The sequence below is a fragment of the Tympanuchus pallidicinctus genome, unplaced genomic scaffold (assembly GCF_026119805.1).
Source record: "Tympanuchus pallidicinctus isolate F22 unplaced genomic scaffold, pur_lepc_1.0 scaffold10, whole genome shotgun sequence".
Lineage (NCBI taxonomy): Eukaryota > Metazoa > Chordata > Aves > Galliformes > Phasianidae > Tympanuchus > Tympanuchus pallidicinctus.
The window spans coordinates 14817536-14844975 of record NW_026294619.1 but is presented as its reverse complement, the minus strand read 5'-3'; the positions used below and the strand labels follow the sequence as shown (position 1 = coordinate 14844975).

The 27440-nt window shown below is 35.1% G+C and overlaps 1 protein-coding gene across 3 annotated transcripts in view; it reads left to right on the top strand.

Annotated features, from left to right (window-relative positions):
- Positions 1–27440, top strand: part of CADM2 (cell adhesion molecule 2) — a 613088-nt gene that overhangs the window by 209029 nt on the left and 376619 nt on the right. The gene's annotated exons all lie outside the window — the stretch shown is intronic.

The following is a 27440-nucleotide window of genomic DNA, read 5'->3' as shown; positions in this document are numbered from 1 at the left end:
TCTTGTCCAAGAAGAACTTACTGTTTTTTTTTTTTTCGCTTGTATTTTATTATTTTCAGAAGAAAGGAATAGGACATGAGTCTAGTTTGAAGAAACACTACTCAACACATGCATTATGAAATTTTTAATCTGCTTAAAAATAAGTCAGTACTAAATGGTTTCTTCTTCTTGCTCAGGTAGTGTGGAAGGAAGGCGTGTTTGTCTATTTGTATATCTAAGTGCGAACGTAGGTCCGTACGTGTGAGACTGAGTATATGTGCACCATTCTGGGTGTTATCTTTGTCCTGATATCCTCTGACAGTTTTGTTGATTCTTTGTTCATCATGTCCAGTTAAATAACAAGTGAAGTTAATTAAGCAGCTAACTATAGAGAGTAATTATAGCAACCAACAGGGTAAAAAACACACCACTATTTTTTCCTGCTTTAATTACTGCTTTGCATCATTTACCATTTATCAAATAAGCTTTTTTTTTTTTTTTTTTTTTTTTTTTTCCTATTTTAATTTCAAAATAAATGTTTCTGGAAAAAGTGTTTTCAAAATTTCTTATATGCACCTATTAAAGGATCTCCGCCCCCACTCCTCAACTTCTAACAAAATATTTGGATTATGTATTGTCCTTAGAATATTTCTTTGTATTTCCATTTTAATATCATGGCTCTAATGAAAATGAATTAACTGTCTTTTTAGAGAAATATTAGAGAAACTTACAGTGGCTCTGGTCTGATCTTGTGAGTTTTTTGATTGATCAGCAGGCCCATTTCTTAACCTTATAACATATTTTTATTAACTTCTACTTTACTCTTGATTCTTACATTATTTAAAAGATATCCTTGTAATCATCAACATACATATTAATACTCCTTCTTTTATTTTGGCCTCAGAAGCAGCAGTGTTTTTAGGGGATTACATCTGTCTTCAGTTTGAATCAGCAGTCAAGTCTCTGCAGTGTGGAGTTACAATTGTGGCCTGGACACTGGCTTGGAAAACCCTGTAGATCTGCATCCAGAGATAACTTCATAGGATTTACACTCACAGAATATATTTCCAAATATTATTGTTGTTTACAAGATAGATTGTATTCTCAGCTGATGGAATCAACACAAGGAGAAAAGTCACCTGGGCATGAGGGGCAGAGGCTTCTCTCCCACCTGTTCTGCTTGTCTGGCAAAGGATTATATGCCTTAAAAAGTTCAGAGAACAAGAACTATGTAAGGTTGTTGTTACTTGTTAATATTTAACACTAGAATCTCAACTAGAGATGATATTTTCCCTTCACCAGTCTTTCTGCCTTTCCCATCATCCTTCTGACCCTCTCAAACCCTGAAAATTCTGTCACTGAAGACATTCATTTTTTGAAAAGGACCATTTCAAACAGAAATGCAGAGGGCGATAGAGCCCTTCTGCTTCCTTGGCCTGCAGAAATACTGTGATAATGGCCAGGAATGAAACTTGGTTCTACAACTGTTTCACCTGTGACAAGGCAAAACTCGTTGGTGGTTTGATGGCTCTTAGGCTTGCCAATGCTATTGGTGCAGGTCAGGCTCTGGAGTTCTCCAGGAACAGTTACCACATGAGGGAAGAGTATAAAAGGATTCAGCTTGAGAATAAATCAGTCAGAATAACTTTTCAACCCAAGAAAAAAAAAAAAGGGTAATAACTGTACAGAACATTCTCAGGGATTTAAAAAATCTAGCAATTATAACACTTCTCAAGCTTTCTCTTTGGAAGGCAGTTTGAAATTAGGCTGTTTCTTAAGGAGTTTGGAGAATGGATTTGTTAGATAAATTTGTGAATAAACATAATTCTGTGTATTAAATGGGGAAGGCATTATAGGCTCCTTCAAGATTGAGGCAGTGCGTACAGTAAGTTTATAAATACATGTTTTTAAGCATTAAGGAAAAGTGAATATAAGTGAGTAACTGAATGTAGCGAGTTTGAAATTCTGTCTTCAACTAAGCAAATGAATCAATCTTTGTAGCCTGACTCTACACTTCACATTGCTTCAGTGCTAAGCACAGATTCTCAGCAGTGAGAAGCTTTCAGTGAATGCATTTTCTTAAAACTCTGGTTCCATATGGGTTACCAATAAATGTAATGAGAGTAGATTAAATTATCAAATTTTTGGACAAAATTACCTTTGTCACTTTTCTGCATAGTTTTTTTTCTTAAAGTGAGCAGACCCAAAGGAAACAGGACGGTTTCCAGTAGTGCTGCAGGCTGTCGTGCTGTGTTTAGTTGTGACCTGAAGAGGTTAACATGAAAAACAAATTACTGTGCTTTTTTGTAGTCTTTCATTAATGATGTACTTCACGAGAAAAAGACAACAAATGGGAATGAAACCGGCTTTGCTGGCTGAATTGGTATTCTGCTGTGCACAGTGTGTTTTACTCACTGGCAGCAAGATTACTTGTTTTTTCCAATTTTTGATGGTGAAGGGTCAGGCAGCAGTATTAACTAAGGCAAGCGATTAAAAAGAATTAAATTGAAAACTTTCCTCTGCCCAGCAGAAGTCAGCTTTAAAACCAACTTAGATTGCTTAAGGGTGATTTATCTGATCCACTTCCTCTAGATGATAATCCAGAAGTTCCACACACACAGTGTGTTTTATTTGATCCTAAAGTACTTTCTTTTTATTAAGGTAGGGAAATGTTTCTTAAAATACATTTTGTGATGTTCCAGGTATTTATTTTATATATGCTATAAACCTTGTTCTAGCTCTGCAGCTTTTAAGCAATAGATTTAGAGATGCAAGGAATGCTAAATTTTTTTTAACTGCTCTGTAGAGTGTTTTGGGAAATCAATATTGGCAGTAGATACAACAAAACAGAACCATTGGCATTCTCATTAGTATGCCGCTTCTTTTCTGTACTCAGAAAATGTACATGACAGCACTTGATATCAGTGTTTGCTAAGTTTCCAGTGCCCTAGATCCACCTAATGATCTTCCTAGAAATACTTCAGGAAATTTCTTGGTCACTAAATAGCACTTTTTTGTTTGCTTAGTTTGTGTTTAAAACATAGAGTTTTACATTCACCGTGCCAAAGTCTTCCATTCTTGCATATGAAAGGCTAGATTATTAAGAACTTTTGAATTAATTTCTGTGGAACCTTTCTAATTGTGTAGGCAGCATTTCTGTGCTAATTTCACCTTTAGAAATTCCAATATTCCAATCTCTGTATTTTTTTAGGAAGGTATTACTATTTTTCATTTATTTGCTGTCTTTCCATTCTTTAGGTCATGAATAGAACTTTTTTTTTTTTTTTTTAACCTTATATTATAATCTACTTTTAGCATGTACTGAACAGAATAAGTAATTTTCATATGAAATTAAATTTCCTAAATTTCTTTTTTTTTTTCTAATTCTAAAAGCAATTCAGTAGTCCTCGTGCCTATGCTAAAGATTTAGTGTGTACAAAACTCCTCGTGAACACACATTTTGCAACAGCAAAGTATAAAATGCAGAAAGTACAGAACAATTCAGGTTTAAAGAGTAAATCCTAAAATTTCCAGAACATATGACTATAAGTACTTTTGCTATAAAATTAATCTTTTCTGTAACCGTGGGAACTTGAAATGTTCAGTATTCCACTTTATGCATTCCAGGATATGCATTAATAGTAGACACTTTATTATTTTAGAAAAAAAACATACTGTTAACATTTTGTTCAGAACAATCCCCAAAGTAGCTGTTTTGAGGCCTAAAATCAAAACTTTAAATAGGACTAGGATTTAAGAGAGACATGTTCTCATCATGTTCAAAAAAGATCTTGATATCTGTTCATCATTGTATACTTCTTTTGACAGAATTGCCTAATGACTTTCTATGGATTAAAGGGGGATGCTTATCTTGGCATTGTACTCTAAATCAATTTTAATTTTTTTAGAAGTTATATATATTAATTATTAGAGTTAAAGACACTTTAACCAATCAGTTATTCTGTAAAATTGATCAGATCTGGAATTAAATTGCTTATTTATACGTCTCCTTCATGTTATGATCAAAAGAAAAACACATTTTAGATGTTTTTAACACAACTTGATCAACAAAACCTTTCTATAGCCTACTGCACACAATATGGTGCAAAATTATTTATGCATTATTTAGAAAATAAGATATTGATATGTCAGCATCTCTTTTAGCGCTACTTGGAACAGAGCTGTCTTTAAAAAATGACAAACCCCACTCTTGCTTGTGTATTTATCAATATGATACTATTAAAAAACTCAACTTGTAGTGCACAGCACAACTCTGATACTGTGGTTATAATATGTAATAAAATGACTCCACGTTTTGCCCTATATTGATATTGAAAATATGTATTTGCCTTTTACCCATATTTTATTGGCTTTTGTTTCTGGACAAGTAAAATATACTATGCAACATCTACATTTTTTTTATATGTTAGATTAGATACGTAAATATCATATTACATTTTACTTGTTAGAGCCATTTATTTTGTAGTTCTTCATTAGGTTACATTTTAACATACTATAGATATTTAAACATCCTGCTTTCTAATCTGATATTTTTAAGTTAAATGATGTTTTGCATTCAGGGAAATATTTCTTGTGGTCAATGGTCGCATTTTTTTGTGGCTTCAGTTCAGTTCATGTTTGTCTGATTATAGAAACAAAGCAAATTTCTCATCATAAATATAACTCATGTATGTATGTATGATATCAAATATATAATCTACTTTTGATTTTTTTTTCTTTCCTGTTGGTTTGAAATACAAAAATTTAACTTTTTTTTTTTTTTTTTTTTTTTTTTCAGTTGTCTACTACCCCTACTTTGTATTCTCCCTCTCTAAGTGATTATCAGGAGTATTGATGAAACTCAATTTCCTAAACAAAACAAAAGTGCTTACATAAATAATTATACAAAATTATTTTAATTCATTGTTGTTTATGAAAGGTTTTGATATGCATAGAGATGAGGACTGGCAAAATTTAAAACAAATGACTTGGAATATTAACAACGTTTTTCTTTGTTATTTCTTTGTGGAAAATACTTTACTCCTTTATGTTTTCTATAAGAGATATAATATATATGTATATATTTCATAAACAGACCAATGAATTAATCAAAAATGTTTTGTGAGTGAATGATAGGAGATTCACCTGCAAATGAGTAAATTTCCACTTTTACTTTAAAGGTAATAGATCTTTTGAATTAAGAAAGAAAACACTTCTAGTCTTCTAGTTTAAGTCCGCATATTTTATTTTCATATACTTTCTTCAGTAGGCAGAAGGTTATTGTTTTGCTTTAGGGTTTGGTTTCGTTTTTAAATTGTATTACATAATTCTTATTCGTTGTGTTGTTTGAGTTTCTTGTGGCATTTAGTGGAGATTTTTCTGCAGTGCAAGGTAGAAAAAATAATTCTGCTTTCCACTTCTCCCTCAACATAAACAAAGGCATTTGACTGTTCTTTGAGAAATAGTCTTGAAACTCAGTAAGAAGTAACAATTTTTAACTTTTGAACTGTTTTTCACAAAAAATATGGAATGAGATATAGATTCTAAATGCAAGAGTTCAAGTAGCCCATATCACTGTTCCCCCTCATAGAATACTTTTTTGCTACCAATGAAAGGAGACATACTTTACTTGATATTACAATTTGTATTCAGATTTAGTGTTACTGAATTACTACTCACGTACTTTAGAGGCACAAATATATAAAGATGAATAAGGAATTACTCTTAGTTAACAGTGAATTCTCTTCAAATGGTTTTTATCTGTTAAAATTAAATCCAAGTGGTAAAATAAATTCAGCAAAATTCTTCCAGATATTATATCTTGCAATAAAACTACATGGTTTGTAGTTGCAAACTGGCAACTGGCAAAAAAAAATTGATTTCCTTTAAATATCACATATTAAGGAATTTCCTATTGCATTGCATTTATTAATAAACTGCTTGATGTATTTCTATGAAGAACTGTATCCTTTTGCCACTTGTTACCCTCACTGTGCATACTTACACACATTCAACTCTAAATAGGAAAAGCAAAGTGAGGTTCAAAAGCAAATGTTGGACTCAAATTTGCTAGATTTTCCTCTCTGTCTCTAAAGACTGTTAATGACTTTTCTCAGATGTTTAAGCCATTTTTCTTTTTCCTGTTGCCTTCATATGTTAAAAATAAATAAATAGATAAATAAATATCACCTTGCTCACTTTATATAGGCATGCAATTTAAACTTGGGATTATGTTTTTCTTATCCAACGTCTCAGAATTTAATAGAATTATCTGCTGAGTGCTTTCCTGAGAAAATTAAACTCTGGGAAACCTTCCAGCTCTCTTCACCTTTTACTTGTGGTGGCTACCACTACTGGGAAGAAGATAACATTACTAATTTTGTGCCAATCTTAGCAGGCTTACATGTGCTCAAGTGCAGTCATGGGATTCTGGTGGATGTGTGAGCCATTCTCCACTTCTCTTTGTAGTCACTTGCAATCCTCCTTTCTCTTATTTATTCTCACACTCTACCCCTATCTTTCACTCTGACCTCATCTCTCTATGTCCCTGCATTTCTCCCTTTTTCAGTCCTTCTTTTTTATTCTTTTCTTCAAACTCTCTTTCTGCTTTACTTTTATGTTAGGATGGGTATTTATAATGCACTGTGACTCTTTGCTTAAAGGATGACTTTACAAGAAGAATACCGTCAATTGGAATTGGCTGTAGTGGCTTTTGCGTACTTGGGAGGTAGAGAAACCTCTGGACTGCCAGGGAAATTCAGTTAAGAAGGCCATTGTTGGTTTTGCCTTTTATACTTGAGAAAACAGAAAAAAAGAGTGGATCTCTGCATTTTTTCCAATTTTATTTATTTTTTGTAATAGAATGAACAGAGAAAAAAGTAGTAAATTTCAACTTCAGTTTTTGTCACCTATATTTTAGTGTACTTGTCAGTAATGCAAATGTAAATTATTGCTATTATGATGTTAAAGCTATTTCTGGTGACCAATGGATAGTAAACAGCTTCATTAAACTGCCAGATAAAAAAGACATTAAAATTTTCCTAGTTTCTATGAACACATGATCCCATTTTGGAAATAAATTATATTCTGAGTAGTTTATTTAAAGAGATGAAGGTACTAAAGATTTTACATCTTTTATTTGACCATCTAAATGTATGATGGTACTTGTCATTTGTGTGGCATAGAAGGAGATAAGCTTTGCAAAATGAAGACTGGGAACTTTTTCAGCATATTGTGTACATTCACTGCAAATAATACTTTCTTCATGCATTCAGGTGTTCTTGTTTTCTGAAAGTCTAAATACTGGTGAGTTTAGTTTCATCCACAGTACTTGTGTTCTTCACCAATGTTTGCTACTTATAAAAATACTTAATGTAGTAAATTCTGAATAAGTACTGGTTTTGCCACAAGCATTGTATCACTGTTGAATTTGTAATGATCCCATAAATTTCTAGATCATTCTGAATTTTGAACTCATAATAATTTTGATTAGAAAATATTTTAATTGGAGCATACATTACTGAGGTCATCATTTAGTTTTTGGATTACCTTTTCTCCAGTATGATCTGCATGACTTTCCTATTTTCTAAATAGGACTGAGGTTTAAATAGGGAAATGAAAGAATTGCTTAGCCCATAAAATATATTTTGTTGTTATTGTTGATGCAATAATTAAGTAGTTGTTAGAGACACAAAAGAAGTTATTCCCTATCTTTGATGTTTTTTGAATTAAGAGTTCACTGAGACAGAGCCACACACTATTTCAAGCAATTATTGATTTGCAAATAAGCTGTTTGCTTAATTAAAAAATATATATGTATTTCAGAAGGAATACTGATGGGGTTTGAAAACAGCTTCTCTGTGATTCCTGTTGCAGACAAAATAATGTGTAACATTATTTTATACAATTTGGGAAAATTTCAATTTTATGGAAAAAAAAATCAGAGTTTGACAAAGTTTTTTTGCTGATCTACTTGCTTGTCGTTTTGAAATAGGTTCAATGACTTAGAAATAACAGTACTATATTACTTTTGTGCAGAATTTGTGTTGTCAGGAGACTTCTCAAATACAGAGAAGTAGTCTAAGGCCAGAGATTTCCTTCAAGAACAGATGTGGGCATAAAGGTGATAAAGAAACATAAAAGATAAGTTTCATCTAAAATTAAACATCGACTCTAGGAATGTTATTTTATTTAGTGTACTGAGAAGAAAAAGAAAAAAAAAAAGATAATGCTTCTGAGTGAATGTGCTGGCACTTTACCACCTGCTGTTCCCAAAGATGGAGTTCAGTGGATAAGTGGTGTGTAGCAGGAAAGTGAAAAGAAATTTTCACCCTATTTGAGGGGCTAGTTTACATAGGACTGACAAACTGATTTCTGTCAGTTTGAAACTTTGAAGGCAAATTAATTCAGGTATCTTTCTTTAAAATCTTGTCAAATACTCTTGAGCATGCGATTCCTTTAGTTAATATAAGTAGTAATATTTATAGTACTAATATTGTAAGAAGAATAAGGTAAATAAGGTAAATGAACCTGTTTTTTTTTTGTTTTGTTTTTTTGTTTTTTTTTTTAAACCATGACATTTTTATAACTAATATTTCTATTTCTTCCAAGTAACTTTATTTTGATGTGCTAGTGGCTGCATACTTTCACAGAGCAATATAAGCTCTGTCTCCTGAGAGCTGTCAGCAATTCATCTTATCTTACCAAAGAGCTTCTGTTCCACTCTTCAAACTTGTCCTCATGGTGAGCACTGTTTTAATATTTAGCAATGTCTTCACTCCATGTATCACCAGAAGTTTTGCCCTAAATGGAGCACGGGTCTATAATGTAGGGAGGTGACAAAAAAGTAAATAATGTAGACAAACAATGCATTTTTTGTGCCTCTTTTTATCTAGTGAAATATAGATCTGCCAAAATGAAATAAATTATTTTCTAAACTTGGAGAGAGCAGAGAACTTTCAGCAGATAATCTAGCAAATAAAGGTGATTCATGTATATTTTTGTTGCACCCTTAGGAAAAAGTATTAAGCAGACATCCTTCTTAAAGGGAAGAATGCAGCACTGCTTAATGAGACTTTTGAACACAGGCACAACATTAAAATAAAATAGAAAGGCTGTTAGCATTCCCTATCTCACTTTAGAGACAGAATAATGTTACATTTTAAGCCATCATCAAATGCACATTTTCTGCTTGACAGCTGAAGTTATCAGATTGTGTAGTGTTGGTGAAGTGCTTTTGGGAATGATTTGTCTGAAGGTAGCAGTCAAATCCATCACAGGTAAATGGAGACTGGGGAAGAGAAGGAAAGGAAGAAGAGGCAAGCAGGTGGGCGAGGAAGATGGAGGGGCTGCTGAGCAGTGCTCTGGCAGAGCCTGCACGAGTGGTGTGAGCAGAGGTTTCTGTTTCAGAATATGAAAGCATGGGCCAACGATGGTGAAATCCTTGCCCCATTAAAAGCTGCTGGAAAAAGAACAATCAGAAAGGGAATTTTTTCACTGCAGGTTCTGAAATACTTCAATTACGTGGTTTTGTTAAAAAAATGTGTAGTAATGAATGAAATATTTTAGCATTCCAGTATCAAAATACAGCACTTATTTGTGGAACTGAATTATGTCGTGCTGAGTGTTTGTATATGTTTACCAAAAAACTCCACAGAAAGGATCATTTGTCTTGCCCAGTGGAGCAGATGACACCCTTCTTCAATATTGTTTAGATGACTCCTGAAACCTAACTCATTTCCTCCTTCAGAGTCTGCTGGGATTTTGAGTATCTCATAAATGTTCTCCCCTTGAGAGTATGTAGAAGAATTTCTGAGGGGACTTGTTTTGAGAATGTTTTTAAATCAGTGCTTGTGGTTACACCCAGGCAGAATCACTGAGGTAATGCTCAGGCTCTATGTGATCTAGTGATTTTGTTCCCAAAGGCAAATTACCTATCATCAAAGATACATGTCTTTTTATATTGCCATGGGAGCAATTACATTTCTGGAATTAGAAAAGGATAACTTTTAATGTATGCATTAAAACATAGCTTTTTCACAGATTAAGTCTGGTTCCTGGCTTCAAGCCACAGTTGCCATTGTTGCTATTACATGCTTGCCATGTAATATTGTCAAACTATGTTATGCGGTTACTTACTGTGCAGATGGTGTAAGATAAAGCATAGTTGCTCCTGCTTTTAGAGAACTTGAATATTTGCACCAAATGCAAATTGTTCGTAAATTCAGCAAAAATAATTTGAAATGGAATTAATTCAATTTATTAACTGGCGAGTAGCCAAGATGAAAGCAAGTGATCAGATAGTTTACTATGTTTCAGTTTTATTTTGATAACTAATGAAAAAGCATTATGTGGATCAGTTCATGGCTTGAAATTCTCCCCTTGATTTGGTGCCTGAACAAGAGGTTCATAAGATTATTTCCTTCCTGTGAAACTAGGTGGTAGCAGTCCCTCTGGAACTTCTTTCCACCCTCTGCACAAATGTAGATCTTTTCAAGTCTTGCACTTAAGAGTTTTGATGTAATTGTATTCCTTGAATCACTGAACGTGTAATTTCACAGAAGCTAAGACTGTGCTGAGTTCTGACTGCCAGTAATAGTTGAATGGTCAAATGAATCAACGCATAGCTCTGGATAGTCCCTTTAACTGGCACCAAAACTTGGTAGTGGCAAACAAGGTCCTGATGTTAAATCAAGAAAAAAGGAATTATTGAAATGTAATTATCTATTCATGACGCTGAATTGGGTGAAGCAGATCATTGCATATACACGACTGTTTGTATTGTGTGCTTGTGTGCTTCCAAAGTGCTTCTATGATCAGAGCTTTAATACCAGCAAAAATTAGGTTTGTTTACTTTTGTTTACTCTAAGACAGAATAAGGACCTTCCCATACCACTGGAGAAACTGGGATTACTCTGACCTTCATCTAACAGTGGGAGGCATTGGATGAGGAAGTGCCTTGCGACTGACTGTCATCTCCTGCGCTAGCTACCTCTGTCCTTAAGTAGATGTGGCAGCAGCAGTGGTTTCTGATATGCCTGCTATTCCTTGTAGCACTTTCTACGGTTACAGCAAGAATAAGTGGTATCAAATTGTTCCTTTGTTCTTCCTCTTGTCATACCCTTCATATCAAATGTCTGGGGTAATGCCTTCCTTCCTTCCTTTGCTGCTAAAGAATCTGTCTTTTGGGAGATCTCGTTTAGATTATGCACTACCTTCTTAAAGCAAACAGCATGCAAACTAACCCCCCTCCTACTTTTGTTCAAAACCTGAAAGTTGTTAACAATGTGTCACTCAGCAAGTCATCTCATCCATACATGCTCCTGGAGAACAAAATATTCTCTGGAGTCTCCTTCCCATCAGTTTGCATTTCTAGAAATTTTCCTAAATTGAAAAACAAGACCTCAGTAGCAGAAAAAAAAAAAAAAAAAAAAAGCCAAAAACCCTAAATGCAGAAGTGTCTAGTAATGTTTGCTTTAATTATATGTTGTCATAGAAAAATGAATAGTCCTAATGAAATTCAGACATCCGAAATACAAATCAGCCCCACATTGAATTTCAATTATGCCAATTCTATTTTCAATACCTCTATCAGAAGCTTGCATTAGAGTATTATGCAGGCTGCAGAGAGCAGTCATGGCTGTGACAAAAACATTGTGGCTATGACAAGCCCTTTAATGACTGCCAGGAGAGAAGTCCTGCCTGGCCCAGCTGGTGGTCACGGAGGTCTGGTGTCAAACGTACAGACCACAGACTAAATTTACCAGTTACAGTATTAGGAAATTGGTTTCCCAACATGATTTTCAGTCTCCACAATTGGAGATTTTACTTTTTCTGAATTACAACTCATTAAATGAGGTTCAACAAGGCCAAGTGCAAGGTGCTACGCTTGGGCTGGGGCAATCCTTATTTATACAAACTAGGAGAAGAACTCATTGAGAGCAGTCCTGCAGAGAAGGACTTGGGAGTCCTGGTGGATGATAAGCTGGACATGAGCCAGCAGTGTACGCTTGCCAGCCTGGAAGGTCAACCGTGTTTTGGGCTGCATTAAAAAAAGGGGTGGCCGGCAGGGAGAGGGAGCTGACTGTCTCCCTCTACTTGGCTCTTGTGAGGCCCACATCCGGAGTTCCGTGTCCAGGTGTGGGGCCCCCAGCACAAGAAGGATGTGGAGCTCTTGGAGCGGTTTCAGAGAAAGGCCACTAAGATTGTCACAGGGCTGGAGTACCTCTCTATTGAAGATAGGTTGAGGGAACTGGGCTTGTTTAGCTTGAAGAAAATAAGGCTCCAGGGAGATCTCTTTGTGTCTGTTCAGTATTTGAAAGGGGCATATAGACAGGAAGGATTGTTTACAAGGGTGGATAGTGATAGGACAAGGCAGAATGTTTTTAAACTGAGACCGGGGAGGTTTCGCTTAGATATTAGGAGGAATTTTTTTGCACAGAGGGTGGTGATGCTCTGGAACAGATTGCCCAAGGAGGTTGTGGATGCCCCATCCCTGGAGGCATTCAAGGCCAGGCTCTGGGTATCCTGGTTTAGTGGTTGGTGACCCTGCACATGGCAGGAGGGATGAAACTAGATGATCATTGTGGTCCTTTTCAGCCGGGGCCATTCTATGATTCTATGATTCTATGAAATACATTACATATCCAAATCAACAGAAGATAAGGATACTGTGTAAATCTGGACTTCTCCTTTATTGGCAGAATAGTCAAGAAGTGACCCTGGAGGAAAGTGAACGTGCCTAACCTGTCCTCAGACCTCCAGAAATATGTGAAGGAATAAAAAGGCTGTTGGAGTTATAAGTTTGTGTCAAAAGAATTAGAAGGAATAAGGCATTGCTGCTTTGCTGTTACCTATTTCTTTTTTTGAAGGAATGAAAATTTTAAACTTTTTCCATTCTGCAGAATGGTTCTGGTTTGAATCTGATTGATCATTCAGTTCCTCTCTACTGATGGTGTTGTGCAATATATTTTTTGAAAGAAATTTTCATGAATTGCTAATAGAAGTAGTTGCATTTCAATCTTTATTTCAATGTAAATTTGAATCTATTAATTATTTTCTTATGTATCTCTGCATGATGGGATGGATACAGAGCAAGTTAGGATGCAAATTTTAGGTGCAACATCTACATTACAAGTACGAATTATCCCAAACTAGATAAGGTACATTTGGATCAGAGTAAGAGCTCTGATTCATGAGTTCATGCCGGTTCTTGCTGTGCAGCTAAGGAGGATCTGTAGCTGTCCTTCCTTTCTCCTTCCCTCTGCTGCAAGCTTCTGTCTCAGGAGTGGGAATGGTGAAACAGTAGTATTTCTATTCCAAGATCACTGTAGTGTTAACACAAACCAAAGGACATTTCAATTTATTTTAATAGGCCAGACATTGAGCTTCAGTACCTGGGAGATCTGATTCACAATCCCAGCAGGATTTAGCTGCAGCAGTTGAAGAAATTAAGTCCCTCAAACTGTTCCTTTATTTTAACTACCAAATTTGCGGGGGGAGAGAGATTGCGGGGGGGTGATAATGGTTACCTCATGTGCTGCCACAGCTTAATCAATAATCATCAATCAAAGCCCTTGAAATGCTCAACTGGAAGTCAGCAGAGGGGCTTGAATTTACGTTCAAGTTTACCTGCCATAACTTCCCCTTCTACAAAACTCTCCCAGCTGTTATTATACAGTCAGATTGACTTTCCCCAGCTCCACAGTAGAGTGGCTAATGAGGAGGTAGCTTCCTAAGAGAGCAAACCTTGTTAGCCTTTTCCCTGTTCCAAGTTCCAGTCTCATTAGAGATAGGGATGCAGCTTATAGCAACTTCATTGAGAAGAGACAATGCCTCTGTCCAGTAGTTCTGAGTGATCTAGGTTCTCATGGAGGGACTGTGGATTTGTATGAGTTTTGTGAAAGATGACTACATTGTTAACTGACAAAATAACTGTTTTATGGTCACAGGGCACAGAAGGAGGCACCTCAGAAAGGTGGTTTGACAAAGAGTACTTAAAGAAAACACTGAGGATTTATGCAGGCAATTTTCAACTCATGGTTCTAAAACTGAGTTTCTTTTCCCTATCATACAAACTTTTTTTTTTTTTTTTTTTTTTTTTTGCATGTGAGTTGTTGGGTTCTTGACATGGCATTAAAGAAATGTCAAAGTAGACATCCATTCTTACTCTATAAGTCCTTATTTAACAACTTCAAAGGTTTGACAGCTACAAAGAAATGAAGCACAAACACCTAGATATTGATTTTGTCTTTTGCTTTGTATCTACTCCATTAAATTCTATTGGCATTGACAACTGCTGAACTCTTCCTCAAAATTCTGCAAGCTTTTGGTCTTTAAGGACAGGTTTATTTCATTTTCCACACTTTTTTCCTTCAAGAATCTCTATCATTAAACCATTTCTGCAGTCTTGAGAACAACTGTTTAACATTAAATCTATTGAAGTTTATTCTTCCTTATGTCTGCACTAAAAGTTAGTGCTGTGGTAATATGTCATTGAAGAATTTATGGGCATGTGGCTGTCAATGGATTTCCAATATTAGATTTAGTTACCCAGTGTGAGGACTAATAATGAGTCGCAAATTGCTGGCATCATGTAAAATTGTTGATATAATGAATAGATCCCAAAAAAGATTTTTAGCTGTATTCCAAGGTGGTACATAATTATAGTACATAAAAAAATTAATAAAAATATCATGGTTTTAGTTACCTAAAAGTCATTAGAGCAGTTCATATATCGCTAGCAGAAAATAAATTTAATTTTAAAGTGAAGAATAGATACCTGTAAGTATTTCCAGAAATATCACAAATCTCTCCATGGAAGACAAGATAATCTTCTTCAACTGGAAACCAGAGAACATTGTGTGTTGCTGTAGTCAGTGCTGGAAGGCAGATTTCTTAGTGCAAAAGTGAATGCCTTTTTCATGCATTTGGTCTGCAAAAAATCTAGGACTGGCTTCATAGTAATGGATTGTTCTTATGCATCTGTACATTTCTCTATGGAGGCCAAATTAATAGACAATATTGGATTTGTTTAATCTCTGAAATCTGGAAGAGCTCTTCACCTTCCTTGACTTCCACTGGCAATATGCACCCGATTCTCTATTGCCATAGGAAACTAGGTAAATGGGCTATGGGCTATGGGGAGGGGGGGAAGGAAATTTAAAAAAAAAAAAAAGATACTCTCCAGTCAGGTTATTGAGGTAGATAACATAATGGCTTGATCCCCCAGCTAACCATTCACCATGGAAAATGAACCCTCACCTGGTAAATGATCAGTGTAGCTGGCGAACAGTTTGAGCATTAATACTAGGGTAGGACTGTAATTTTGGGTTTTGTAGGTAGAGTATTTCAACAGCTTTCTTCTCTTGGATAGCCTTCCAAAGAAGATCTGCACATTTGCATAAAAGGGCAGGGAGCACTCCCTTCCTCTGTTACTCTGTTCAAACAGGTTTATGTTATAGGTGTTTCAGACTAGTTATCTCTAGCATACACTGTCTATGTCCACACTAGATATCACTTTGCTCTGGATATCTTTTATCCCTTATGGTGTCTCGGTAGTAATAAAACATATGTTAGTTCTTCTTTAAATTGAAACTGTTTGAAATATCAGTGTTCCTTTGAGCCAACCAACTTCATGTTGTGTAATATGAACATGAAAGTACATGTTGCTCTGTGGTGTAACTGGGGGATGTCTGAGGAGGCAAAGTATGCCGAGATAGGGTTGAGAGAATGTGTGGGGTCATATGAGCCAGCTGTGTGTAATGTCATCTGTACTGTGTCTTGAGAGTAGACTGGGGAGTAAATTATCTCCAAAAATGGACAGAGGCTTTACTTTGTAAAGAGCTAGTTAGTTCACTTTGAAGAAGAGTCTGGTATCAAAGCAGTGAGTAGTACGGTTTATAAGGTGTGATTCAGTGCTCTGTGCCGCTTCTGGACATCTTTTATGTGTACCTTCAGGGACATTAACAAGCAACTTCAATACAGAGGAACCCATAGATGGCTGAAAACTATTCATAAAACAAGGTAAAACTGACTGGAAAGTCTGAAAGTTGTGGTTATCTTCTATTCCTTCTTATTTTAGGGAAAAGTAGAGATGGTTTGTCACTAAGCCAGACAACTTCAAACTTTTTAAGCAGGCAACCACAAAACTTTTCTCACAGTTAAGCTCATGGTGTCCACTTTCAGAGTGAGGAATGTGATGTAGAGTGAGGAGTAAAACCAGATATTTCTCATTCTGAGAAGGAATGAGAACTGCAAGATGCAAGTTAAGCTGAGCAAAAGTAATATTTCTTCTCCTGAAGAAAGAAGAAAGGAAAAAAAGATGGTGGTATTTGCAGATATTTTAAGTACAAGCTTTAAGTACAAGTGTATGTATAATGAAAACACGAGAAAGAAAGATTTCTGAGCTTTTTTTTGCTTTTGGTTTTGTTTTTTTTTTAAAGAATTGGCCATAATTTTTCAGTTCCTTGATTTTATTTTATTTTTAACAGTAATCCATTAAGGCCTATTATATTTCATAGTAGACCTTTCTAACAGTGAACTTGTATTGAATATTGAACTGCTGAAAGAGCTTTAAGTACTTCCAGTAATTTAAGACAGACATTTCTGCATAAATTTCAGTGGATCAGTCTGGGGGCTACAGCTTTAACTAATGTGATTATAATTTCTTCTGTATTTTTTGTTTTATTGCTTTCTTAAAGCAGATATGAAATTTTAATAGTACATAACAGTGAAGTTGCATATGTTTGCAGCCGTATGCAGATTTAATGATTAATGGTTTCTTAAATCTTAGAAGAGAACCTGGAATGTATGAACGTATCAATCATACAAGAAAGGGATTTAGTGAGTAGAACTTGCTTAGAGATATGTCCTTGTTTTGCTTTTTAAAAATATTTAAAATATCATTTGGATTTAATCTTTTATAAGGTGACAAAATATAGTTTGGTTACTGTCATGTGATAGTGAACACTAACATCATGACATTCACTCAAACATGGCCTTCAATAAAACATCATTATTCCCCTTCTGAGAGAGACTGTAAGCTGGTAAGTGGAAAATGATTCAGCTGAGAAATTAAAGCCTACACCTCAAATAACTCTAGGAACATCAATGTAGATATACAAGGACAGACTGTCATAAAAGAAGAATTAAAGCTTAAAATGGCAAATATTTGAGGAGCTTCCTTCAACCCAAATTACATTTTGTATTTTCAGGCAGTTAATTTGAAACTAACCCATAGGAATCACGTAGTGTCTCATCCCAAAATGAGAGTTTGTCAGACTGGCTGACAAATTAGGTCTGCTTGTTTTAAGAAGAAGGAAGAAAGAAAGTAACACTGGCTTTCTGGGAAATAAGTTCAACGTAACCCCAGTTGTGTGGCTAGAAGGACAGGCACATCGTTGTACATCTGAGCTGAGTAAATCTGCAATCTTTCTGCATAAACCTTTAACTGCTGCCCGAGTCTCTGTGTTGAGAAGATACAGAATTTCTTCACAATGAGTGACATACAATTGGCTTTTTAAGCAATTTTGTTCTGGCATTTACTTTTCAGGGGCCTGGAGGATAGATTCTAATACATTTCTCAGCATCTAGAAAGTAGTTTGCTAATTCACACATCAGTTGATAGACTATCTCATCAACAGGATCTTTTGCTGCTGTTTCCCTAACGACTCTTCTTAGTCTCTAATCCAAACTTGCCACAGATCTTGTTTGGATTCTGTTAATGTATATAGCTTTGCATTTGTTTTTCTGTCATCTCCTGTTCCCAATCAGAGAAACTTATTTCTTTACCTAAATTATATTCTAATTATGTATAAATATTTTCTATTCATACTGTCTGAAACAATAACATTAAATGTCACTATGTTTTATTTTAGTATTGCAGAAATTACCTCAAATTGAGTCAAATGTCTGTAAGAATCACAAAACGATAGCCATCAAGACATCAAAATAAAAATAAAAAAAAACCCTGTTCTAATATTTAAAGGCCTCTTTCAGTGTTTCAGCTAAGAAAGCAAGCCAATAAGGGAGTCAATAAATCCAGACTCTGTGAAGCTAAAGAGGCCTCCACTTTCAGAGCTGAGGGTTTTAGACTGTGAATGCCTTTCTAGGAAGTCCCACTGTACTAAATTGACAGAGCTAGCACAAATTTCTCAGCATTACAATCATACATTCTCTCTACATAGAGAAATAGTCTCTCAAATAACCTTTTTTGAGTAATTTAAAGGTCAAAACTAACTCTGTTGATTCCATTTGAAAGCCCATAGGTGCAGTAGCTTAGGTTACAAAATTAATGACTGACAAAGTTGATTTTTCATGACTGAAGGAATACAGAGTTTTCACAAACAAGTTTTAGTGTGCTATTTCTATTCCTTGCCTTGCAATTTGATTCTGCAGTAATTATGTGACGGCTGTCAAGACTTCCTAGAAAATGTAGAGAAATTAAGCAACTTCATACACTTAAGACTATGATTCAAAGGCGGGGGCAATTAAAGCAAGAGATACCACTTTCTGACCATAAGTGTTGAAGGAAGTTGTGCAACATAGAAAGTTCTGGGCATCTTTGTTCTGCATTATGATTGGATTACCACAGGGTCATTCAGCACCAATTTATATATATATGTAAATGAATATATATGTATATATTCATTTGGGATTTCAAACAAAACAAACAAAAAACCTACAAAATAAGCAAATTAAACCCCACTAATTCGTGTTAGAATATGGGAAGAAAGGGGAAAATATAAAGGTAAAGATAAAATCCAGCAGGTCATGAGTACAGTTTCCCACTTGTCTTTCATCTTTCTATGCTTGTGGCAGTACGATGGAGCCAGTCAGGAAAGTCAAGACATCATTTAAATGTTCTTAGGTACCTTTAAGCAGATTGGGTATAACAGAATTCCATCAATTAAATAACAATTTCAGTTTGCTTTTTTGATCTGAGGTTGTGATTGACAAAGGGATAAAAAAGGCAAAAGGCATTAAGTGGATAGCTGAAAACGAAGAAGGAGAAAAGGACTAGTTGTGGTAGAAAAAAAAATAGGAAGTTAATAGCAAGTATTGAATCACAGAATCACAGAATCACCAGGATGGAAAAGACCTACAAGATCATCCAGTCCAGCCATTCATCTATCACCAATAATACTCACTGAACCATGTCCCTCAACACAACATCCAAATGTTCCTTGAACACCTCCAGGGTCGGTGTCTCCACCAACTCCCTGGGCAGCCCATTCCAGTGCCTAATCACGCTTTCAGATAAGTAATATTTCCTAATGTCCGGCCTAAATCTCCCCTGGCACAGTTTGAAGCCATTCCCTCTAGTTCTATCACTTACAGAAGAGAAGAGGCTGACCCATAGCTCACTACAGCCTCCCTTCAGGTAGTTATAGAGAGCAATAAAGTCTTCCCTGAGCCTACTTATTATGAACTTAAAGGAAAGACTAGCTGTAGACAAGCAGAAAATCAGAGTCATGCCTCTAGACTGCTTTTATTCTCTTAAGAAATACTTATTTGCCCTTTAAAAGTGGTTTCCAGAGTACTACTGCCAACAAATCAAGATCCCACACCCTGAATAGAGAAATTCATCCTTCCAATAATTTTCTATTATGTGAGTCCTTTTTGCCTTTTTTAAAAATGTGATTCATAGAGCTTTTTGTCCCTTCCCCAAGATGATATTTTAAACTCAGTTTATTTGTACTTGAACATGGCTAAATTTTCCCCTTTTATTCCCCTTTGTTGGTGGTGATTGGGCTGCTATTGATGTACAGTAGTTATAGTGTCATTTTTTCCTAGTTAATGTCTTTCTTTCTGTCTTGCAATCCAGTGTTATTAAAGGCACTTGCTTAGAATTCTGACCATCAAAGATGATCAAAAACCAGAAGTGGTAACTGATTAAATTAACATGTAGAAAATCAAAATACTGTAAATATGTTGAAGTATTCTCATCATGGGAAATCCTTAAACATCATAAAATAACTCACAAGGCAACAGCCAAAACTATTGTAGTAAATTAAAACATATCATTAACTAGGAAGTATACCCCATAGTTGCCTGTGTGGTACTCAGCAGAGTAACACTAACCACTTATATTACGCTATGCATATTTCAAACATTCAAATATGGCAGCTGAGCTTTTTTCACTGCATTGTTTCTGAGTGTATGGATGGTATTGTACCTATTGGAAAAGCATGAGAGCTGAGAGAGGAAACCTACATTTTTAAAACTATAACTAACTGTGCAGGCATGAACTCAGCCACTCTTTTTCTTTAATATATGCATACAGCTACCTGTGATTCCTTCTCTTTTTGGTGTTCTTTGCTTTGTATTCTGAGGATCTTTCTTTGTTTTTGAAAGAGAAGTTTGAAAGCTATCACAGCAGAATGTATGTTTATACTTTCATCTATTTTATTTTAATAATGATAGACTGTGAGATACTCTGATCATGGGAACATTAGATGGTAATCATCTATGTATCAGAATGCAGTGACCTCGCATTCTTTTATTTACACACAAATTGAATTCCAGTTGAAGTTTATGCTCAGAGTAGAATTATACAAAAGATAAGGAGGAATTTCAATATAAGGTAACAAAAGTAGTAAATATAGGTCAGCACCACAGTAATCCGATTCTAAATATACTACTATGTAGTATATATGACCGTACGCATGTTTGCAATATTTTATTGCTCTGTTTATTAAACTGATTAAATGTTTTCTCTTAGGAAGGCAAATGAATAGATGTTAAAGTCATATGAATACTAATGTGGAAGAGAGATCAGCCAGCCTTTATAGAGCTTAGTGTCTCTAGTGTAATCCACAATATTCTTTGAGTTCCATTCCTGAAATAAGAAAATAGGAAGGTTTAATCTTATTTAATTTTCTCTTCTCCCTCTCTTATGTCTGTTAACATTGTCTGTTATAGGATCTCTGATTAGGAAAATGCTTTGTGATCAGGTGGGTCATGACACATTTGTTCATGGATGATCTATTGTCATCCTTTCTTAAAGAATATCTTCACATTCTTTATTTAGCTGTTTTGGCCTTTCCACATTATATTTTCTAAAAACATTCTGACATCCAAGGTAAGAATTTAGATTTGTGGATGTTGATCTCCTACTTTCAATTTCAAGGATAGAATTCTATCTAAAGCCATGGATTTGTTTTCGAGAGTATGAAGATTTACTTTATTCAATATGCTGGATAGTAAAGCGGTGGAATTAAAATCAACTATCTAACCACTGAACAGCTAAGTACAGCATGAGCAAACCTCATTGACATGCTACACATCAGAGAGAGCATAGATGGCCATTCAGTTCTTGGCTTATGCTGAAACTGCCAACAAAGGCAATAATTGTGATGAGCTCCTTGATGTGAAGAACCGTCCACCAAAACCAATCAACAAGCATCTGCCACATAGGAAGACATTTAGGTAACTAACACCTGTGGCCTCATTTAAAATTACAATTAGCTGCTTTGTTGAGGGGTGCTTACTGATTCCAAGAGATATCTATTTACTTTTTTTTTTCCCACAATTGGTGACAGAGAGTTGTATCATCGTATTTTTTTTCTGAAATGTATTTTTATTTATCAGTGTATACTATTCACTCACTAGATCTGCTTTTGGAAAAGGAGTAAGAAACTTTGTTTTCTGAAGGCAGTATGTGGGGTTTTTTGGTTTTTTTTGTTTGTTTTTTTTTTTTTTAGGCACAGCAGCATCTGTGCCTAAAGTGAATTGAGATGTATTTATGTTGTTAGCTTGTTTGATGCTATTCTTTTCTCTGACCACAAACATTACCCCTTGTGAGAGAATTGTTTCATCTCAGAGGGTTACTACTCTTAAAATGCAATGAATATAATGAAACGTAAGCAGGCTATATGCTTTGTATTTTTCCACTGCAACATCTATGAAAAGAAGAAGACAAAAAAAAAAGAGGAAAGTAGTGTTTTCTACCCTGCAAAGTGTACAATTTATATGACGGTTGAAAATGCAGATATGGAGTCTGAAATGTCCACAATAATGATACTCAATAGGGAGCAGGTGATCTTGAGAAACTGTAATGAAGTTGTTCCACAATTATACCAAATGACCTAGCAATATGTTTTTTGATTTTCACTTAAGAGTCATTTGTCAAGGTCCAGAGATTTTTCTACCAAGTAAGAATCTCTGCAGGTGGTCAACTTTTCTCTTACCAGTGGGACAACAGGAGGGGATTCAGAACAACTTCATTACCTGCTTCAGTTGTTAAGTGTAAGCAACAGGTAGTTTGAGATGGAGTCTGACTTCATATTTTTCATCATCTTCTTAAATTAACTCCGAGATGTTACTGGAGTTTCTTGTGCATTCCACTGAGAGGAGTGGCAGGCTCCATACCTGAGCTGAGTGTGGTGGGACATTTGGGCTAATGCTAATAGTGGATGAGGAGTTCTCATGCAATACATGGTGCAAATCCCCCACCTTTCCTTTTATTTCTGGAGGCCCAAGCAGTGGGGCCTACCTCAAATGAGGAATAGATTTCAATGGCTATTAAAAATAAATAAATAAATAAATAAAATATAAAAAAGTACTTGAAATCTTAGTGAACCAGTGTGTGTGAATGACTGCGCTTTCCTAGGCTTCCTGTTCATTCCTAAGTTCACACAGGGTTGTCATGAGAAGCACCGAGGACATCTCCTCATGCATTGAAAACGCACAGGCAGGCACTGAAATTTAAGAATCGTTAAGACAGAAATTTGATGAGATTGTAGACACCTGGATTCTCTCAAGCTTTTGAAGACCACTTCTGTCTCAGTCATTTCTGTTTTCTCCTTTCCCTTGAAACTTTCTTTCTCTTTAGTTCTCAGAGCTACTTCAAAGTGACTGGTAGGTCACGTAATAGATTCTTAGTTTTATGACAGTATTTGCAGGAAATAAGCAAATATTCTGTGTATAAAAAAGTGCTACATTAAATGTTTTTTGAAGACAGTCTATTAATAAAATGGAGGGTAGCTCTTCACCACAGATTTTCTGCATTCCATAAAGTTGTTTGTTCTTCATTAGAAGATTTTTCAAAATAGTATGTATGCGTATATTTTGGGGGAATGTTGTTACTGTTTTTGTTTTGTTTTATTATGGAGAAAGAAAAAGAAATCAGAAGAAATCACCTTTTGTGAGTTTGGCTTTCTTAAAGCATAGATGAAATGGCAGCATATATTCATCGAGGTTCCTATCTTAACACCTACTTGCTGACTAGTGTGGGTCATTCTATAAATTCTGACCTTTCTAAGTATTGGGAAAAGGTGAACAAAATAATAGAGATACTCTTTAGAAAGCAGGAGATATCAAATTAAAGAGTAGAATGATTTCTGTAATAAAAGTTCTACTTATAAAAACACATGGTGTTAAAATTTATTCCAAAAATAGTAATGATGTGGTGCATGAAGAAACTTTGGTGGCAAATTCAAAAGTATTTGGATGTTGTTTCTGTCTCTGTGCTCTGTCTGTGGGGAGAGACAGCTGAAAACAAACATGACAGTAAATTAATTCATTGTTTCAGTAAAAGATCAGATACATTCAAAATGCACATTTGTTTTCCTTCTTTGACTTTAGTCAGTATGGTATGGGGAAAGACTAGTTTTCTGGTGGTAGATGAATGTTGCTAGTACATAATAAATCCAGATCTCCAAACACATCAATCATGTGTCATCTGAAATACACATTGTGTCTTACATTGCAATTGCTTCCCAAAATATTCATGAAACATTCATGCTGAATATATGCACTATATGCCATATGGATAGATGTGACTTGAAGTAACAATAACAGTCAAGATTTCAGTATACCGAGGCCAGAACAGGAGAAAAATAGCCTCCATTTCACTTTATATAGGAAATCAGAAAATAAATTTATTACAAATAAAATATGTAAGGCTTCTCTGCTTGCACACATAGACTCACAATTACAGACATACAGAGATACACACATGCACTGGCACTATCTTTTCCATCCTATCAGTCCATTCAAGGAAGAATTCTGCGTATAGTATTTCTTTTCTGATATAAAGATTTGACATGAGCATCACATCCCGTTGGCGGGTCCCGCAGTTGCCTACTACAGATGGCCCTATGATCATGGAAGGATATTGGTAACAGTAAGTTTAGCTTTTAAAGCTCATGTTGCATGTAGGAGAATATCCACTCTTTATTCCCTCTGCTTGAATTACAACTCTCCTTGTTTCTCTTCAGCTACTCAGGTCTGTTTATTTTCCTTGGAAGCTGGAAAGAGGAATAAGACTGTGCTATGTTTTGTCATCACACATAAATCCAAAGGAGGATGGAGTCATAAATTTAATTTCATAGGTAGACAGTGGATTTTGTTTTTATTTAAAGTAGTTTTGTATATCTTCATGCCTAGATGTTTCATGCATTTGCATGACATGAATTAATTCCCAGGCTTTAAGATCTGGTCAAGTTCCCCAGATCTTGCTCAGAGTGTTTGGCTTAACTTGGAGGGGATTAAATGTTTGTGAGCGGTTTCAGTTGTAATTTTGTTATGTAAAACAAAAAGAGAAACAAAATCCAAACCATGTTAAAGACCTACATGTCATAGCATTATATTATCTATAGTGCTGTAGTTCTCATTGAACATTGAGATATTTTCTTTAGTCTTGTTGGACAATCCAGCAACTAAAACTTGGAGCTACCTCTGAAGTACTAGAAATGATGAAATCCCATTTTAATCTTTTTTTTCCTTTTCCAGCTAAAATAGTGAGATGTGTCTGTAGAAGAGACAGCTGATAGGCACAAAACATGACAATCTTAAACAAGACTGTGAAGCCATTAGTTTGTTCACAAAGTCTCTGGTGACCTTCTAAATGAGAAATACAGTACTTTCTAAATCAAACCTTTATTGGTGAAATGCCTCCTTTGTCATTTCACCATCATTAAATTCATGGAAAAAAAATGGTTTCGCCAGCAGGAAGGCCTTTTCAAAGCTACTTTGGATAGAAGCTCTAATTGTAACATAAGTCAAGCATAGGAGGACTTTGGGCCAACAGAGATCCAGTGTAGCCCAAATAAGAATCTGAAAGCCATTCATTTTGTACATCAGACAATGCCAGCATAATGTGAAGTAGGTGTCAGAGGAGAGGAAGGAAGGAAAATCCAGATGCATAAGGGATAGGTGGAGTATCAGCTTCTCAGCTTATGGAGAAGGTGAAAACTCCATGAAAAATTAACTCACAAGGATTTGGATACGGTGCTGTGCTGTGGGTGGCAGTGCTGAGCTAGCCCAAAGCAGAGAAGTCAAAATAAACTGGGTTGCTGTTATGATGGACAGTAAAGTCTGTTTGTCTTTTGTCCTTGTTTTTTTTTGGTTTTGGTTGCACATGGGTGTGGAGAGAAGGGGAGAAGCATACCCTCTGTTATCAGCAGGTGTGCTAGGGCTCCTGAAAAAGCTACATAGTAGAGGGGTTTTTGCTTTCATAAGCTACATATGGCCTTTAGTATACCAGATGAGCATGAGCTGAGATTTAACTGTTCAACTGTCAGCATTATATGGTCCTTATCATCATAGTATGTGGAATACTAAATGTAGTTTTTTAAGAATAGTGTATAGTCCAATCCTAGAATGTGTGTTTAATACAAATTTTTGATAGATTTTTTTTCACCTGAGACAAGAATAACAGTAAATATAAATATATATATATTTTCCAAGAGGAAGATGTTCTGCATTATCTTTTCAGATTTATTTAATTTGGGCACACAGTGGACCAGCATTAAATGATACTTTATCATTTGTACCGGTGAATTCATAGTTAGATGGTTCCTTCTGTATGAAAAAAGTTTTCTAAATAGTGAGTGCTTGTCAGTCTTTCACTGATTTAGAGAAGGCGTTATCTTAAAAATTACCTTGTCAATTTAACTGTGACAGTAATCGAGGCAGGTACCAGCAGTTTTCTTCTGATTATGTTAAAATCTCATCTATTATTTAGTTTAAAACTGACAGCATATATTAAGGCTTAATGAAGGCTTTCAGTAATTTCAAAGATGAGATTTATCTTCCCAGGTTTTTGATGTCTCTGTGGTTTATGGGGGCTGTGATTTGAACAAAGGTTAATCTTGGGAGGAGTTTCATCCAAATTATTTTAACTTTGAAAATAAAAAATTTAAATGGAGAGAAAAAAACCAAGAATATTACTTATGTGAAGTTGGGATTTAAAATCAAGCAGAAGGGTGATTTACTTTTTTATAATTACTATTTAAGAACATGTATTAAAATAGCATTGCAGATGTAAAAAGCAACATAAATTCATGAGGAAATATTGGAAGTTCAGACTGGCTTATGAAAATGAATCTTGTTCGTAGCCTTGTTGCACTGCTCATTAAAAGCAACTGAATTTGAATAATCTTTGTCTCTACTGGAGTAAGAAGGATTCAGAGAATTTTTGAAATCTGTACTCTTGAAACGTAGCTCAGAGATGAGACTTTTTTTTGTTTTGTTTTTGTTTTGTTGTTGTTGTTGTTAAGGAAACACTGGTTGATTGGGGCTTACTTAGTGTGGTTTTTTTGTTGGTGGTGTTTTTTTGTTCTTTTTTTTTTTAAATAAAAGTTATGTTTTTAAGTAATATTTATGACTTTGTGTGACTCTCTTCCCCTTACAACATCTGAAGCCATTGGTTGATTTCAATCAAACTTGACAGGAGGTAGAGTCTCCAAGGTAATTAAATTCCTATCAGTTTCATAAAGAATGGGAAAAAGAAAGAATTAAACTTTCATAGATTTGCCTCAGGAACATTTCTTCTTGTTTTTGAATAGTAATCATATGGAAACGGGATGTAATTATGTTGGAAAAAGGAGGGAAATGCATAAGCATATGCAAAAATTATGAAAATTTTTCATACAGTTAAGTAAAAAAAAAAAATCAAGCAGTAGACATAATCTTTAAGGAAAGCAATTTTTTTTCACTGCATTGCAGAGTGAAGGGAAGAGTTAGTGGAGTTCCCATAAAAAAAACATTATTAGTACATCTTATGAAAAAGATAAGAACTGAGATAAAGAGAGTGCGACTTTTGATCAATTGCATTTCTAGACTACAGCAGTACTTGGCAGAAAAATAATTTCCACTTCTGAATATGTGGTTTATTTTTTTTTCAGTTGCTCAGAGTTCCAGATTTTTCTAATTGGGTACTTTGTATGGCAGCAGGCATATGGGTTGATCTTTAAAATGAAGCAAGTATTATGTTTTGTATTTTATTTCTGCTGTCAACTGGGGAAACAAGGAGCAACAAGTGATTGTGGAGCTTTTGATACTTTTTATAAATGAACAATTTTGAAAGTAGTATTTCTTAAACAGTGAAGACTGTTTCTGTTGTTCTGCCACATATATATATATATATATATATATATATATATATATACTTCCTCTTCTTCAGAACAGCACACAGATGAATTTCAGCGTTAGAGACACTGATAAAACATTTGCAT